This window comes from Lynx rufus, unplaced genomic scaffold (assembly GCF_022079265.1).
Source record: "Lynx rufus isolate CCGP_SWC_20201006 ecotype Redwood Valley unplaced genomic scaffold, mLynRuf1.p SCAF_1, whole genome shotgun sequence".
Taxonomy (NCBI): domain Eukaryota; kingdom Metazoa; phylum Chordata; class Mammalia; order Carnivora; family Felidae; genus Lynx; species Lynx rufus.
The window spans coordinates 176,218,156-176,234,865 of record NW_025814823.1 but is presented as its reverse complement, the minus strand read 5'-3'; positions in this window follow the sequence as shown (position 1 = coordinate 176,234,865).

Here is a 16,710-nt window from a genome sequence, read left to right as displayed (position 1 = left end):
ATTCTAGCCATTCTGATGAGTGTGTGTTGTTGTTGGTATTTTTGCTGTGGTCTTAATTTGCATTTCTGTGATGACTAACACGAGGAAGCACCTTTCTTGTTGGCCATTTGGATATCCTCTTTTGACAAACGCTTATTCAAGGCTTCTGTTAATTTTTCTATTGGTTCATTGGGAGTTTTCTTATGCACTTGTGGAAGTTATTATATATTCCGTATGTGAGTCCAACAGCTAATACATATTACAAATATCATTTCTCACTCTTTGGCTTGATTTTTTAGTGTCTGAATGGTATTTTTGATCAAATTAATATATCTATTGATTTTAAAAGATACAATTTATCAGTCTTTTCATGGGTGGCAAATGCTTCTTGTGTGTTTCTTTTCTTTTTTTAATTTGAGTGATCTTTGAGCACTCCAAACTTGTGAAGATCTATATTTTCTTTTAGAAGCTTTATAATTTTACTTGATTTTACTTTGCACAATTACATCCTATCTGGAATTGTGTGGTGTATAATAGTGATCAAAAGTCTTTTTTTTTTCTCTCATCACCCAAGTGCCATTTGTTAGTAAGACCATCACACCCCACATTGCACTCCAGTGTCACCTTTGTCATAAAATTATATGACTGCATAATGTGGGTCTATTTCCAGCGTCCCTATTGTATTTCATGAGTTTATTTTTATATCCTTGGTCTAATAACATACTGTCTTTTTACCCTGTAATGAGAACTTTTAAGATTTACTCTTTTAGCAATTTTCAAATATAGAATATTACTAACTATAGTCTCCATGCTTTACATTACATCCCTGGGACTTATTTATAAACTGGAAGTTTCTACCTTTTGACCACTTGTGCCCATTTTGCCTACCACCACTCCCCACCTCTGGAAACCACCAGGTTGTTCTCTGTATCCATCTATGATTTTATTTTTTTTAATTTTTAGAACCCACGTATAAATGAGATCATACGGTATTTGTCTTTCTCTGTCTGACTTATTTCACTTAGCATAATACCCTCTAGGTCCATCCATGTTGTCACAAAATGACAGGATTTTCTTCTTTTCTTAATGGTCGAATAATATTCTATTGTGTACGTATACACACATATGTATGTGTGTAATTTATATAATTTTTCTCCATGTTCTGGTCTTTTTTGGTGTCAAGGTTATAACGGCCTCATTAAACAAGTTAGAAAATATTTTCTTTCTGCCAGTGTATTCAACTGTTTATGTAATATTGGTGCCATTTCTTCCATAACTATTTAGAGGAATTTACTTGGAGGAGAGCCGTTTCTGCCTGGAGGTTTCTTCGGATAGATATTGTTAGCTACAGCTTCAACGCTGTAATAGGTATAGGGCTATTTTAGGCTTTTTATTTCCTCTTGTATCAGTGTTTGTTAGTTTTGTTTGCCTAAGGGTTTTCCGTTTTATCTAAAATTTAAAATTCATTATTAAGTTGTTTGTAATATGTTGTAATTATCTTTTCGATATCTGTAGCACATGAACTGATGTCCTCCCTTAAATTCAAACTGGTAATTTGTGCCTTCTTTGCTATTTTCCTATCAGACTTCTCAGAAACCTACTATTTTTATTATTCTTTTACAAGTGCTAACTTTCAGGCATGTTGATTTTCTCTCTTGAATGTTTGTTTTACATTTTTATTAATTTCTGCTCTTAGTTTTTTATTATTTCTTTCCTTCTCATTTCTCTAGATACAATTTACTATTTTTCTTACCTTTAAGGTAAATGAATAGATTATTCATTTCCATTATTTTTTCTTTTTAAATATATGCACTTAAGGGTATAAGTTTTCTCTTAGCAGAGGTTTAGTTGCATCCCCCATGTTTTGATATGTCGTATTTTCATGATAATTTAGTTAAAAATATTTTCCAATCTCCATTGAAGTTTTTTTCTTTGACCTATTTAAAAGTGTATTGTTAAATTTCCAAGCATTTGAGGAATTTTTACTTATTTTTGAAATTTATTTCCAGCTTAATTCTTTTGCGGTCAGGGAACATATTCTGAGTGATTTCAATCCTTTGAAACTTGTTGAAACTTCTTTTATGGCCAGCGTAAGTGTTCCATGTACGCTTGAAAAGAATGCACACTCTTTTCTGCACAGTGGTCTGTACATAGTCAAGGTTGTTAATTGTGTTGTTTATATCTTATATATCCTTACTGATTTTTTTTCCTCCTGTACCTTTTATTGAGAGAAGCATGTTAAAGTTTCCCATTGTGAGTGTGGATTTGCCTACATTTATAATTCTGTCAATTCCTCTTTTATATATTTGGAAGCTATGATTTTTATGTACATATAAATTGGGAACTTAGTGTCTGCTTGGAGAATTAACCGTTTCATCATATTAAACTTGTATTTTCATCCCAATGGTGCTTCTTGCCTTGAGTCTACTTTGCTATCAGGATAGCCATTCCAGCTTTCTTTTGGATAGTGTTTGCCTGGTATTTTTTTATCATCTTTAATTTTAACTACTTTATGTCCTATGTTTAAGGTATACCCTAATAAGCAGCATATATTAGATTTTATTTTTAATTTAGTTTAATAATTATAGACTTTTAATTGAACTACTTAATCCACTTACATTTAATTACTGATATATTTGAGTTTATAGCTACTCTCAGGTTACTTAGCCAATCTACTGGATCATAAATAGAAATTTATGCTAGCCCCTACTTCCTGACCTTCTTTCTTTACTCCTCTCTCTCATTCCTCTTTCTACCTCATTCATTAATTACTTCTTATTTTTGTTTCTCTTTGCCATGCATCTCTCTTTTCCCAAACTTCTAAATATCAGAGTTCCTCTTGCCCCGTCCTCAGAATCAATTCTTCTCTACTCATTCCTTAGGTGACCCTATCCATTCTCAAGGCTTTATATAGACTGCCAACTCCCAGACTTATACCTCTACCCTGGAACTCCAAATACATACATCCAATGTCATACATTATCATCTGGATGTCTACTAGGCATCTCAAAATGAATGTTTCAAAGATTGAGGTCCTAACATAGTGAGAGGTTCCATATTGTGTTTTCTGCAGTTTTCCCCATCTCAGTAAGTAGCAACCCCATTTAATTACTTCTTTTTTAAAAAAAAAATTTAATGTTTATTTATTTTTGAGAGAGACAGAGACAGAATGCAAGTGAGTTAGGGGCAGAGAGAGAGGGAGACACAGAATCTGAAGCAGACTCCAGGCTCTGAGCTGTTAGCACAGAGCCCAACATGGGGCTTGAAATCACGAGCTGCGAGATCATGACCTGAGCTGAAGTCAGATGTTCAACCAACTGAGCCACCCAGGCACTCCGTCCACCCCCCTCCCCCCATTTAATTACTTCTTAGGTCAAACACTTAAGATAATTTTTAACTCCTCTCTGTTCTCTTTTACTTGACATCTAATCCATCAGGAAGGCTTGTTGATGTTACCTTCAAAATATATCCATAATGTGACCACTTTCCACCACCTCCTCTGCTGTTGGCTTGGTCCAAGCCTGTGTCAGCTCTCACCTGTTTTATTGCAGTAGCCTCCTGCCTGATCTCCTTGTTTCCAGTGTAGCTTCCATGAAGCCTACTTGCATAGCTGCTGAAATGGTCTTTATCAAGCTTATGTCACATTGCATCACTTCTTTGTTCAAGACAAAAATGGCTTCCTATCTTTTTTGGGGTAAAAGCCAAAATCTCTGCCAAAGCCTATAGAGCTCTGATTAATTTAGTTCCATGTCACTTTATTGATCTTGTCATCTACCACCCTTCTTTTATTCATTCTGTTTCAGCCAGTCTGACCTCCCTGCCATTGCTCATAAATACCCTGAGGTCACCTCAGGGCCTTTTCACATGCTGTACCTCCTGCTCCCTCATCTTTTTATGGCTCACTCATTTCCTTCACGTCTCTGTTCCAATACCCTTCTCTGGACCATATTATGTGAAATATTAAAGGAGTCTTCATCTTTTTTTACCATGTACCATTTTTCTCCATAGCTCTCACCACCACCTGAAATATTATGTATTCATTTTTTAAAATTTATTTACAGTCTCTTTCCTCCAACCATAAACTCTGAGACACAGGAAGTTTGTTTTATTCACTGATGTATCTCCAGAACTGAGGTCAAGTTCTGGCATATAGTAGGCTACCAGTAAACAGTGATAGAATAAATGAATGAAATGCATTTTTACAACAATCCTGCAAAGTTGAGAGGGTGAATATTGTTATCTGCTTACTAAAGAGAAAGCTGAAGCTCAGAGCCTTGAGGTGATTTATAGAAACCACATAGCCATTAAGCGGCTTAGCTGGAACTCGGACACATCTTTTTCTGCTCAGTTCAGGGTTCATTCATTCAGGGTTCTCAGCCATGGCAGATTCCATACTGACAGCCAGTGATGACAACAACTGGAAATAAGGGTTAGGCAGACTCTGAAGTCACCTTTGCTCCGGTTTCTACAGAACGGCAATACTGAAAAAAGAAGGGGGGACAAAAAAGGCTTCCTTATGATGTATGCGGCTTCTTCAAAGTTTGCTGAGGGTGGAAAAGAAGTGGGAGCTGAGTGAATGAGTTAGTCAGCATCAGGAAAAGGTGTGGCTTGTGGCCAGGGATGCCCTCCCAGGGATTGGGGAGGTAGGATCATGTTTGAACCAGGGAAGATTTTTTTCAACATCAAATATGAACTCCCTATTCAGATGTTAAGATGAAGGAAAATTCATACATTCATTCAACAGATGTTTACTGGGTAACCTACAGTATGCCAAGCATGCTGTTCTATGCTCAGGCAGTAGACTTCTGAACAAAATAGACAGGGCCTTGCCCTCCTCTAGTGGAGAATCAATAAAGTCTAGGTTCATTATCACCAGATGAATGAATTGGCGAAGAACATGGGGTTTCCTATTGAGAGTACATTCGATAATTTTTCAAATTACCTCCTTGTTGAAAGGAAGGACTTGGTCTTAGAGGCCAGAATTAGGAAACTGTGAGACGTCACTTTGGAGACATAGCTAGATGCACACATGTCAAGCCACAGAAGAGAAGATTAGGGAGGAGTATCAGTGGAAGAGAGGAGAAGTAACTGGTGTTCGGCAGGTCCAGTTAAAACTCTGGGTGGGATAGAATTCTCTCGCAATCTAGAAAAATCCATTTGTCCCTTCTGCCTGGCATATAGACTACATTCCTCACCTTCCCTTCATCCTTCATGTATGGTCATATGACTGAGTTCTAACCAGTGAAATATGGGTGGAAGTATTGAGTGAAACTTGCAGGTCTGGCCCTTAAAATCTCTTCAGAGGCTTTTTCAATATGGCGGAACTGACACCAGCCTGAGTCACTGAATGACTGCGTGGAGTACAAGTGTGGCTGACTTGTTTCCCCACCTTGGACTGCTACACAAAAAGGATTACGTTCTATTTTCCAGGGCAGAAATTTGGAGTGTTTGGAGTTTTAGAATTCTTCAGAAATCCCACCCTCTTTTTCGAGTCTATGAAAGAGATTCTTGGTGGGCACTAAGTTCCATAAGTTTTTCTCCATTTCCTCGTCTTCCTTGCAGTTATTGGGGTCACATGGCTCAGTTCTGTCCAGTAGACTGTATAGAAAAGGATATATGCTACCTCTAAGCCTAGGCCACAAAAATCTCCCATGTAAAACCATCCGTTTTCTAGCTAGCTGATACCAGGGCAACTCTGAAGCCACAAGGTGGCAGAGCCACGGTATTAAAGGAGTCTGGGTTCCTGGATGAGCATTTGGAGAAGAGCCACCCAAGGGTATGACCATCAGACTTTGCATAAGAGGTTAATCCATTTTTAGTTCTTTTAGTCCCTGATACTTGAAGTTGTTTCCAATGCGGTTAGCCTACTCTGGCAATGCAAGCTCTATTTGTTGGAGTACTTTAGTCAACTGTAACGAATACACCAAGTGTGCAATGGGCCCAACCCCAAGAAAGGGAATTCTCAGCTGATACGAGACTGAACCGTGAAAGAAGGGACAGGGACCATTTCATTTAACACTCCGTCCCCACTGCTTAGCATAGTACCTGGCACATAGTAGGTGCTCAAAAGTGTATGTTGAAATGATGATGAATGACCCAGTGTCCGTTTTGCAGTATTTTTGACGTGTTCTGACTAAAACCCCCAAATTTAGCGCCAAGTTTCGTGCATTCACGAGAACAATTAAATGGTTTGTAGTGTGTGGCTTTTAAAGAAATATGTGAAAAACTTTAGAGTCAGACAATCCTCAATCTGTTTGTGACCTTCAAAGCATATAATCTCTCAGGGCCCCTGGGCCCCAATTTGCCAAGATAGGGGTTTTGCTCCCCCTCTTACAAGTGTGCGGTGGGACTGAATGAGGTAATGTCTGCAGAGAGTTCATCTCTGTGTCTTCCACCAAGTAGGTCTCTTCTCTTTGCACATGGTACCACCAGCATGTATCGTGGGATTCTTAGAGGAGTTCCACGGTCAAGGGATTGCATGACAGGGCTCATGAAGCAAGGCCAGTTACTTAAGCCATGCCACTAGATCAGAGGAGACAGGGTCGTTCTTAAGTATGTGAGAGGCTCACTCGTCATCATTAAAGGGGATAACGAGAGGCAGTCTGGAGCTATGGAAAAAGTTGGCCCTGGATCCAGACCTGGGTTTGAATCTTGTTTATTTTATACTCAGCTACTCTTCACTGAGGGCTTATTCTGTGCAGCAACTGTTCTGGGCATCCGGGACCCAGCGGTGAAAAAGACAAAGGTTCTAGCCTGATGGCGCTTTCAGTTAGGTGGGGGAGAGCTGGAATAATGAAATCGATCACTTGTGTGCAATGAAGAAAACGTAGCTTACTAACTCTGTGGCCTTGGGCAAGTTATTTTTATCTCCATGAACTTCAGTTGTCCTCATCACTAAAATAAGAAATGTAGTCTCTGTCTTCCTCTTTGTAAAGATTACGATGTATTATGTGTGGCAGCTAGCCTGGGCTATGGCTAATGAGGAGTCCATTGTAGTTGTTGCTGTTACTGTTATTATGGTTGAGCTCAGGATAAGTGGCCAGAGTAGACCTGATGCTGAATCTCCTGCCTCTGATTGCCCCCATTGTCCCTTATTATTAAAGACTGGTTATAGGGTTACTTGTAAAGACGCTAGCAGAAAAGTGTCTTTCTTGGGTGTATGTCTTTTGTGAATATTTCAGTAACCGTTGATAGAAACTAACTCAAAATGGCTTAAACAATAAAAGGAGTTTATCGTTCACATTACTAATTAGTCCAGAGGTACGTCTTACTTCAGGTATGGCTTGACCGAGCATCTCAAACCAATGTTCCAGTTTATTTATTTATCCCTGAGTCATTAACCTGTAGCTAAAATTGTCCTTTTGGTTGGAAGACAGTTTCTGAGACATACATGCTTTTTTGCTATATCCAAGTTGTGAGAAGCATCCTTCTTTGAAATGAGAAAACTCCCCCCAACCCCTCCCCACCCCCAGAAGTCCCAGCAGGGGGTGTTTTAGGTCTCCTTTGTCTAGGCTGGGTCATCTGCTCCTCCCTTGGCTAATGACTATAGCCAATTAAGGCTTCATTGATTTGCTGGAGCGGGAGGGTGAGATTGACTAAACAAACTCGAAGTGGGAGGGGTGGTTTCCTTAAGGAAATTGGAGGTGGGTGGGGGCGGGGACCTCTTTTACTACAAACAAGAAATGGATCAACAGCTAACAACTGATGTCCACTCAGATTTTCAGGAAGCTGAGATGTGAATTGGCTCCTCCCCCAAGGTTTCTCCTCACTTTTACTTATCTCCCTAATACTCTTTCTTTATCTACACCCTATTGCTCAAAGCTAAAGGCCATTTCTCTCCAGGTAAGAGGATTTCATTCTTTCTGTCATCAGCCTCTGGTTACATCCGATTTAACTTGGGCCAGTTAATTAAGTGATGCCGGTTTTTCCAGACTTAGGGAAGAGGTCTTATCACATGCTGTGCTAAACCTCCAACTTGAGGTAACCTTGGACTTGCTCTGAGCAGTCGTAACTGGGCTTTTCAGGAGGAAGAGGAAAATAAATATCTTGAGCAACCCTAACACCAAATGCTTAGGGGCGGTAAGTCTTTCATACTGATGCTTTTCAAAAGAGAGAGAAGGAGTGAATGAGAGAGGCAGACTGACCCAGGGCCAAACTCTAGGTTGTCCCCACAGCGATCTGGTAGAACTCACTCAAACCTTAGGAGACAAATGTCAGTGGCAACCCACAGTGCTGGAGATCAAGAATTGCACTGTCCTGAGTTACCGGCCACTTTTGCCACGAGGCAAAAGTAGAAAAGCATTTCTAAGTGAGAACTGGAACATCACCTTGGGCTACGGAGAGTGTGTTTCTGTGGATGGGACCCATCCCCCTCCCTCCAGCAGCTCTGATACTGGGAATGCTTGTTGCAAGCAGATGCCCTTAATTCCCAGCTTTGGGCTTCTCCCCTCGCCTGGATTCTGCTGCTTTTAGAAATCCAAGGAGTCAGCCTCTTAGATCAAGGACCTTAGAATCTAAGATTCTAAGGCTGGACAGGACTTGACTGGACATAGAGTGAGGACTCTATTTACCAGGGATGGAATGTACCAGCTCTACATGTGTGCTTTTAGCCTGTGGCTTGTCTTTTTCATTTTCTTAGCCGTGTCTTGTTAAGAGCAAAAGTTTCAAATTCCAATGAAGTTCAGCCTACCAATTTTTTCATTTATGCATCATGCTTTTGCTGTGTGTCTAAAAAGTCTTTGCCTAATGCAGGGTCACAAAGGCTTATGCACTCAATTGCTTTTACATCTCTGTTGAAAGTCAGTTGTCTGTGTGGGCGTGGGTTTGATCTGTTGGTCGGTTTTTGTGACAATACCACACTGTCTTACTTAGTCTTGAAATAAAGCAGTGTTTAGTCCTCCAAATGTATCCTTCGGTTTGAAAGTTGTTTTGGCTATTCCAGATCATTCACATTTAAATATTAATTTTAGAATCAGCTTATTAATTCTTCAAGGATTGTTGGGACTTTACTTAGGATTTCAATGAATCTGGAAAACAATTTGAGAGAAAATTGGCACCTTAATAATATTGAGTCTTGTAATTCATAAGCATATTATATCTCTCTCACTAGAGATTTTTAATTTTCAACATAAATCCCCTTTTTCAGATTCAGCTCCAAAGATTTAATATTTTATGCTAACGTAAGTATATCTTTAACATTTCAATTTCTGATGGTTTATGGCTAGTATATCAAATATAATTAATTTTTGGATATTGATCTGTACCCTTGCTAACTTAGTATATATTAAAAATTTTTTTTTTTTTTTAGTAGATCTCATTATATTCTCTGGATAGATGTTTGCAAATAAAGAGGTTAGCTTTTTCCTTTCTGACATGATGCCTTCTGTTTCTTTTTCTTGCCTTATTGCCCTGGATAGAAAACCCCTAATACAAAATTAAATAGAAGTCATGAGAGTGAGAAAAAAAAAAAAAAAAGCAGTCATGAGAGTGAACATTCTTGACTTATTCCTGATCTTAATTAAGGGGAATGTATTTAGTCTTTCACTATTAAGTTTGATATTATCTGTAGAGTTTGAGAAAGGTTTTTTGTTTTGTTTTGTTTTTTTGTTGTTGGGTTTTTTTGGGGGGAGGCTTTTCTGAGATTTTGACAAGAATGGATATTGGTTGGTTAAAAAAAAATTTTTTTAATGTTTATTTGTTTTTTGAGAGAGAGACAGAGTGTGAGCAGGGGAGGGGCAGAGATCGAGGGAGACGAGAATCCGAAGCAGGCTCCAGGCTCTGAGCTGTCAGCACAGCGCCCAAAGCAGGGCTCAAACCCATGACTTGTGAGATCATGACCTGAGCCAAAGTCAGATAGATGCTTAACCGAGGAGCCACCCAGATGCCCCAGTTTTTTTTTTTTTTTAATTTTAAATACTATTTCTGTATCTATTGAGGTGATTATATGGATTTTCTTTATTTTGCTAATATGCTGAATTACATGGATTCTTTTAAACATTTTAATGAGGGTTAGTTTATTTATACTCATGAGACATACTGATCTCTAGTTTCCTTTTCTTGTAATGTCTCTGTCTGGTTTTGGTATTGGTGTGGCCTCATATTTGAGTTGGAAAGTATTCCCTCATTTTACAACTTTCTAGGAGATGTTATGTAGAATCTTGATAACAATTCTTCCTTAAATGTTGGTAGAGCTCGTTATGAAACTACCTGGGGCTAGAGCTTGTTTACATGAAAGTTTTAAACTAGGAATTCACTAGTTTATAGGGTATGTATTTTTTCTTAAATAAGTTTTAGTAGTTAATGTCCTTCAATGAATTTGTCCATTTTTTTTGTAAATTGTAGAAAGTATTGATACAACATTGTTCAAAACATCCTTTTATTAATCTCTTTACTATCTGTAGAATCTGTACTAATGCCACCCTTCATTCCTAATATTGGTAATTTGTATTTTCTCTCTTATTTTTTTCCTGATGAGTCTAGCTAGATACTCATTTTTATTTTTGTCTTCTCAAGGACAGAGAAATCTGCTGGCTTCATTGATTTTATTCTATTGTTTTTTTCCTGTTTTCTATTTCATTTGTTTAGGTACTTCATTATTTTATTTCTTCTGTTTACTTTGGATGTCATTTGCTCTTTTTTATTTTCTAGTGTCTTAAAATGGAAACTGGTATCATTGATTCGAGACATTTCTTCTTAAGCATTTGGTGCTTTACTTGCATCCTGCAAATTGTGGCATGTTGTATTTTCTCTCAGTTCAAATGCTTTATAGTTTTCCTGTTGATTTATTCCTTAACTCATGGGTTGATTAGGAGAGTATCATTTGGTTTCCAAGTATTTGGTTATTGATTTCTAATTTAATCCCATTCCTGTCAAAGAACATACTTTATAAGGCTTGAATGTTTTTAAGTTCATTAAGGCTTGGTTCATGGCCGAGAGTAGGATCTATCTGTGTGCGCTCAAAGAGAATGCATATTCTCCTGGTGTTGAATAGAGTGCCCTTTAGATGTCTGTTAGATCAGATTAGATCAGATTAGACCTCTAATTTTCTGTATCTGTACTGATTTTCCATATACTTGTTCCATCAATTATTAAGAAGGAATATTGAAATCTCCAACTATCTCCAACTATAGTTGTGGGTTTTTTTATTCTTCCTTTCAGTTCTGACAGTTTTTACTTTACGTATTTTTGCAGCTCTGTTGTTAGATGCATAAATATTTCATATTAGGTTTTTTAAAAATAAATCGACCACATTGTCATTATGAAATGAGCTTTATTTTCCCTGGTATTATTCTTTGTTCTGAAATCTACTTTGTCCAATATTAATATAACCACTGCAGCTTTTAAAAACTTAATTTTAGCATTGTACAATGTTTTCTATCCATTCATTTTAAACTTATTTGTGTCTTTATATTATACTGAAAGTGGCTTTCTTGTGGACAATACATGGTTTTCTTGCTTTTTTGTTTTTTTTTATCCTGACAATTTCTGCCTTTTAATGGGAGATATTTTTTTATTGTTTCCATTTAATATGATTGTTGATATGGTTAGGTATAAACCTACCATCTTGCTGTTTGTTTTCTTGTTTCCCATGTGTTCTTTGTTCAGTTTTTTCCTCTGCTTCTGATTTCCTGTGGATTGAGTATTTTTATTATTCACTTTATCTCCTTTGTTTACTGTTAGCTGTAATTCTTTTTTTGTTGTTCTTGTTTTTTTGTGGTTGCTTTAGGCTCAATAGTATTCAGGTGTATCTTATCACAGTCTGTTTTCTAGCAATATTATATTACTTGGTGTTAGTATAAGAACCTCACCATAGTGGGGTGCCTGAGTAGCTCAGTGCCCCCCCCCACTCTCTCTGCCCCCCCTCACCACTCGTGCTCACACACTCTGTCTCTCTCAAAAATAAACATTACAGGGGCGCCTGGGTGGCTCAGTCGGTTGAGCGTCCGACTTCCGCTCAGGTCACGATCTCGCGGTCCGTGAGTTCGAGCCCCGCGACGGGCTCTGGGCTGATGGCTCAGAGCCTGGAGCCTGCTTCCGATTCTGTGTCTCCCTCTCTCTCTGACCCTCCCCCGTTCATGCTCTGTCTCTCTCTGTCTCAAAAATAAATAAACTTAAAAAAAAATAAAAAAAATAAAATAAACATTACAAAAAAAAAAAAAGAATCTCACCATAGTATATTTCCATTTCTCCTCTCCAACTTTTATCCTGTTGTTGTCATTTTGTACATATGTTATAAACCTACCATTACCATGTTATCATTTCAGTTTAAACAATTAAAAGACATTAAGTGTTAAGAAAAAACATATGTTTATCCACATAGTTAGCATTTCCAGTATTTTTTGTTTCTTTCATAAATCTGTATTCCCATCTGTTATTGGTTTCCTTCTGTTTGAAATAATTCCTTTAACTTTTCTTGTAGTGCAGATCTTCTGGTGATAATGTTTTTTTCAGTTTTTCTATGAAGTCTTTATTTTTTCACCTAGAATATAGTATAGAATTTTAGGTTGACAGGGTTTTTTTTCTCCCTCTCACTACTTTGAAAGAAGATTTTAAAAAAATGTTTATTTACTTTTGAGAGAGACAGAGAGACAGAGCACAGGTTGGGGAGAGGCAGAGACAGAGGGAGACACAGAGTCCCAAGCAGGTTCCAGCCTCTGAGCTGTCAGCACAGAGCCCGATGTGGGGCTCAAACCCATGAACTGTGAGATCATGACCGGAGCCGAAGTCGGACGCTCAACCGACGGAGCCACCCAAGTGCCCCTCCCTCTCAGTACTTGAAAGATGTTGCTCCCCTACCTTCTAGCTTGCATAAGTTTTGATGAGAAATGTGTTGTTACCCTTACCTTTGTTCCTCCTTATATAATGTATCTGTTTTTCTCATCTTTAAGATGTTGTTCTTTATTGTTCGTTTTGGGCAATGGGTTATGATGTATTTTGAAGTGGGTTTCTTCATAATTTTTTTAATGTTTTTTTTTATTTTTGAGAGAGGGAGGGAGGGAGCATGAGTGGAGGGAAGGGCATGGAGAGAAGGAGACAGAGGATCTGAAGCCATGCTGACAGCAGAGAGCCAGATGCGGGGCTCGAACCCATGAACTGTGAGATCATGACTTGAGCCGAAGTCATATGCTTAACCGACTGAGCCACCCAGGTGCCCCTATTTTTTTTTTTTTTTTTGAGATTTAGTTGAGATTTCTATTTTTCATCACATTTTGACAGTGTTTTACCATTATTTCCTCAAATATTTTTTCTGTCTTCATTCCCCTCCTTTGGAGCTCGAATTACACATATATTAGTCAGTTTGAAGTTGTCACATAACTAGAAAATATTCTTCATTTTTCATGTATTTTTTTCTGTGTTTTACTTTGAATATTTTCTGTTGCTATGTTTTCAAGTTCACCAATCTTTTCTTCAGTGTCTAATCTGTCATTAATCCCATACAGTGTATTTTTCATCTCAGATATTGTAGTTTTTATCTCTAGATGTTTGATTTGTTCACTTTTATCTTCCCTGTTTCTTCTCAACATGTTCGTGTTGCCTTTAGCTTTTGAACATAAGGAATACAGTTATTATAACTGTTTATATGTTCTCTTCTGCTAATTCTAACACCTATAACATCTCTGGGTCATTTTCAGTTTATTTCTCTATTCCCTATGTGCCACATTTTTCTCTTCCTTTGAATGCCTGGTAATTGATCGGATGGAAAACACAAATTTTACCTTTGTGTTATCTTGGTTGCTGGGTATTTTTATATTACTATACATATTTTGGGGCTTTATTCTGCAGTGAAGTTAAGTTGCTTGGACACAGTTTGATACTTTCGGGTCTTGCTTTTCAATTTCTTTTAGGCTGGACCAGAGCAGCATTTTTAAAAAATTTTTTAAATGTTTATTTATTTTTGAGAGAGAGAGACAGAGTGAGCAGGGGAGGAGCAGAGAAAGAGGGAGACACAGAATTGGAAGCAGGCTCCAGTCTCTGAGCTGTCAGCACAGAGCCTGATGCGGGGCTTGAACTCATGAACTGTGAGATCATGACTTGAGCCGAAGTTGGACACTTAACCAACTGAGCCGCCCAGGTGCCCCGAGCAGCATTTTGTCTAGGCCTAGTTATTCTCTACTACTTAGGTAAGACTCTTCTCAGTGCTTCACCCAATACCCCCATGAAATACGAGTTTTCCAGCCTGGCTGACTGTAACAGGTACTATTCCTTCTAGTCCTTGTGGGTGGTTTTTTCCCCAGCCTCGTGTAATTTCTTCAGAAACATACACTGATCACTGTTCTGCTGAATACTCAAGGACACTCTCTACAGATCTCTGGGGTTTCTGTGTGCAGCTTGCTCCTGTCTGCTGTTACGCCCTGCAGACTCTAGCTGTCATGGTCTTCTGTACTCTTAGCTTTATCTTCTAAACTCAGAGAGTATTCTTGGACTCTTCTTGGTTCCCCCTACCTATGCCATAGCCTGGAAATGCCTTCAAGGCAGTAACGCCGGGATAATCATAAGACTTAACCTCATTTTCTTCCAGCCTTGCTGGGGCCATTATGTTTTGTTGCATGGTGTCCAATGCCTTGAAAAGCATTGTTTCATATATTTTGTCCACCTTCATAGTTATTTCAGGCATGAGGGTAAATCTGGTCCCTGTTATTCCATCATGGCCAGAATTGGAAGACTCCATTTAGATGGTTTTGATTTTTTGGACTATCTAGGTTATTGTTCAACTCTCGAGTCATGTTGATTTACAGAGCCCCTGATGATCAGAATTAGGGTTTATGATGCTCATAAATACTTCAAAGAGCAAAGAGGACACACCAGGTCACTTCTTTTTGCTTTAGCTACTTGTTATAATCATTTTGCCAATTTAAAAACATTTCCAAAGTATAATGATTGTGTGGAGCCCTGAGAAAGATACAGTTCCAGGCCAGTGAATGTTCTAATGGAGTTTTATTATGAGGAAGAGACAGATTTCTGTCCTTAGAACTTGACTTAATAATAAAAGCTAAACTAGTTTATAAAGTTTTTAAATAGCCAAAGGAATATAGAATCATTGTTTAAACAGTTAAGTAGAAGTATATAAAATTAAAAGTATAAGCTTTTTCCCCTTTTGATCCCCCAAATTTTACTGCCTCCAAGCCATTATGGTGACATTATGAGGAAATTGTCTTCTGTCATTGAATTTTGGAAGTGAGAATTTAAAAGTTCTTTCTGGGGGCATCTCGGTGGCTCAGTTGGTTAAGCATCTGACTCTTGATTTCAGCTCACGTCATGATCTCATGGTTTGTGAATTTGAGCCTGCATTGGGCTCTGCACTGGCAGCATGGAGACTGCTTGGGATTCTCTCTGCTCCTCCCCAAGTTGTGCACTCGCTCTCTCTCTCGCTCTCTCTCTCTCAAAATCAATAAATAAGCTTAAAAAAATAAAAGTTCATTCTGTTTCTTAAGGTCATCAACTATTCATCACCTTTGTGTATAAGAGAGAAATTGTCCTCTGTTTCCCTTCACTGGCTTGCTGTCCACTTAATTGCATGAAACTTCTGTTCTTGTAAACAGTGGTTGCTCAGAGACCAGTTACTTCATCCAGGAAAGAAGGAATCTCTGGGATGTCCATTTCTCATTTTATGTACTATATCCCAAAGGGGACCAGGGATCTTGTAGATGGAGTACTAGATCTATTCACTGGCACCCCATGCCTCAGTTTATCTCGCTTTCCTTGCAGATGGTATGAGAGTTAGCCCGAAAAGTTTGAAAAGTTCTTTGGAAGCGAGAAAGGTTCTGGGAGACCTGAAGTCTTTCTCATCATGGTAATCTGCAGACCTAATCATCCTATCAGAATCCCAGCAGCTCTACCTCACCCCTGCATGCTGATTCCATTACCAAAGTCTACTGAGGGGTCTCAATTCATCAATGCTTCCTTGCTCTCACTGAGTGTTCTGCTTTACCCAGGATGTGATCACAAACAACTAGAACTAAATTAAACTTGTCAAAGTGATAAATAGGAGTCCTTTAGAAGGATGAGTTATCCTGAACTTTTCTTTCAAATGGAGACATCTTTCTGTTTCTTGAACATGTTAAAAGGGAGACAGGTTCCCCCTTGACTGTTATGTTTTGGCCATGGCCAAAACAGATTTGATAATGATTAGGTATTATTAGCATCACCATTTAAATATCTATCCATCAAATTCAACAAATGGCAACCAAGCTTCTTGATATATAAATTATTTGGTGTTTGCCATTGGCAATTTGCCTTTGCATATAAAGGGATGTCACAATTCTGAGTTGGAGGAACAAAGGAACATCTAAAATGCCATACCATGGTTCAAATGTACAGCCCCAAATTAAAACAAAACAAAAACAATGTAAAAAACTCTACTTGGCTATGATGTTTGTGTCATTTTCCTTCTGCTGTTCCAAGTGCTATGAGGTAAGGTGGTCAAATCATTGGATGATTTGTTCCTTCAATCTACATAGGTCTCTGTTCCAGAACTATGACTACTCAATCTAAACTATCCCTTAACCTGTTACTGTCTAAATTCCTACCCTGCTTTATTTTCCTTTGTAGCACGTATCCCCCACTGGAGTTACGTTATTTGTTCACTTATTTAGTACCTGTCTCCCTACTGGAATGTCAGCTTTATAGGGCAAGGATTTCATCTACTGCCTTCATTATACTGTCTCTAGTGGCAAGAACAGTGCCTGGCAAGTAGAAGATACTCAGTAAAATAATAGTTGAATACAGACATTA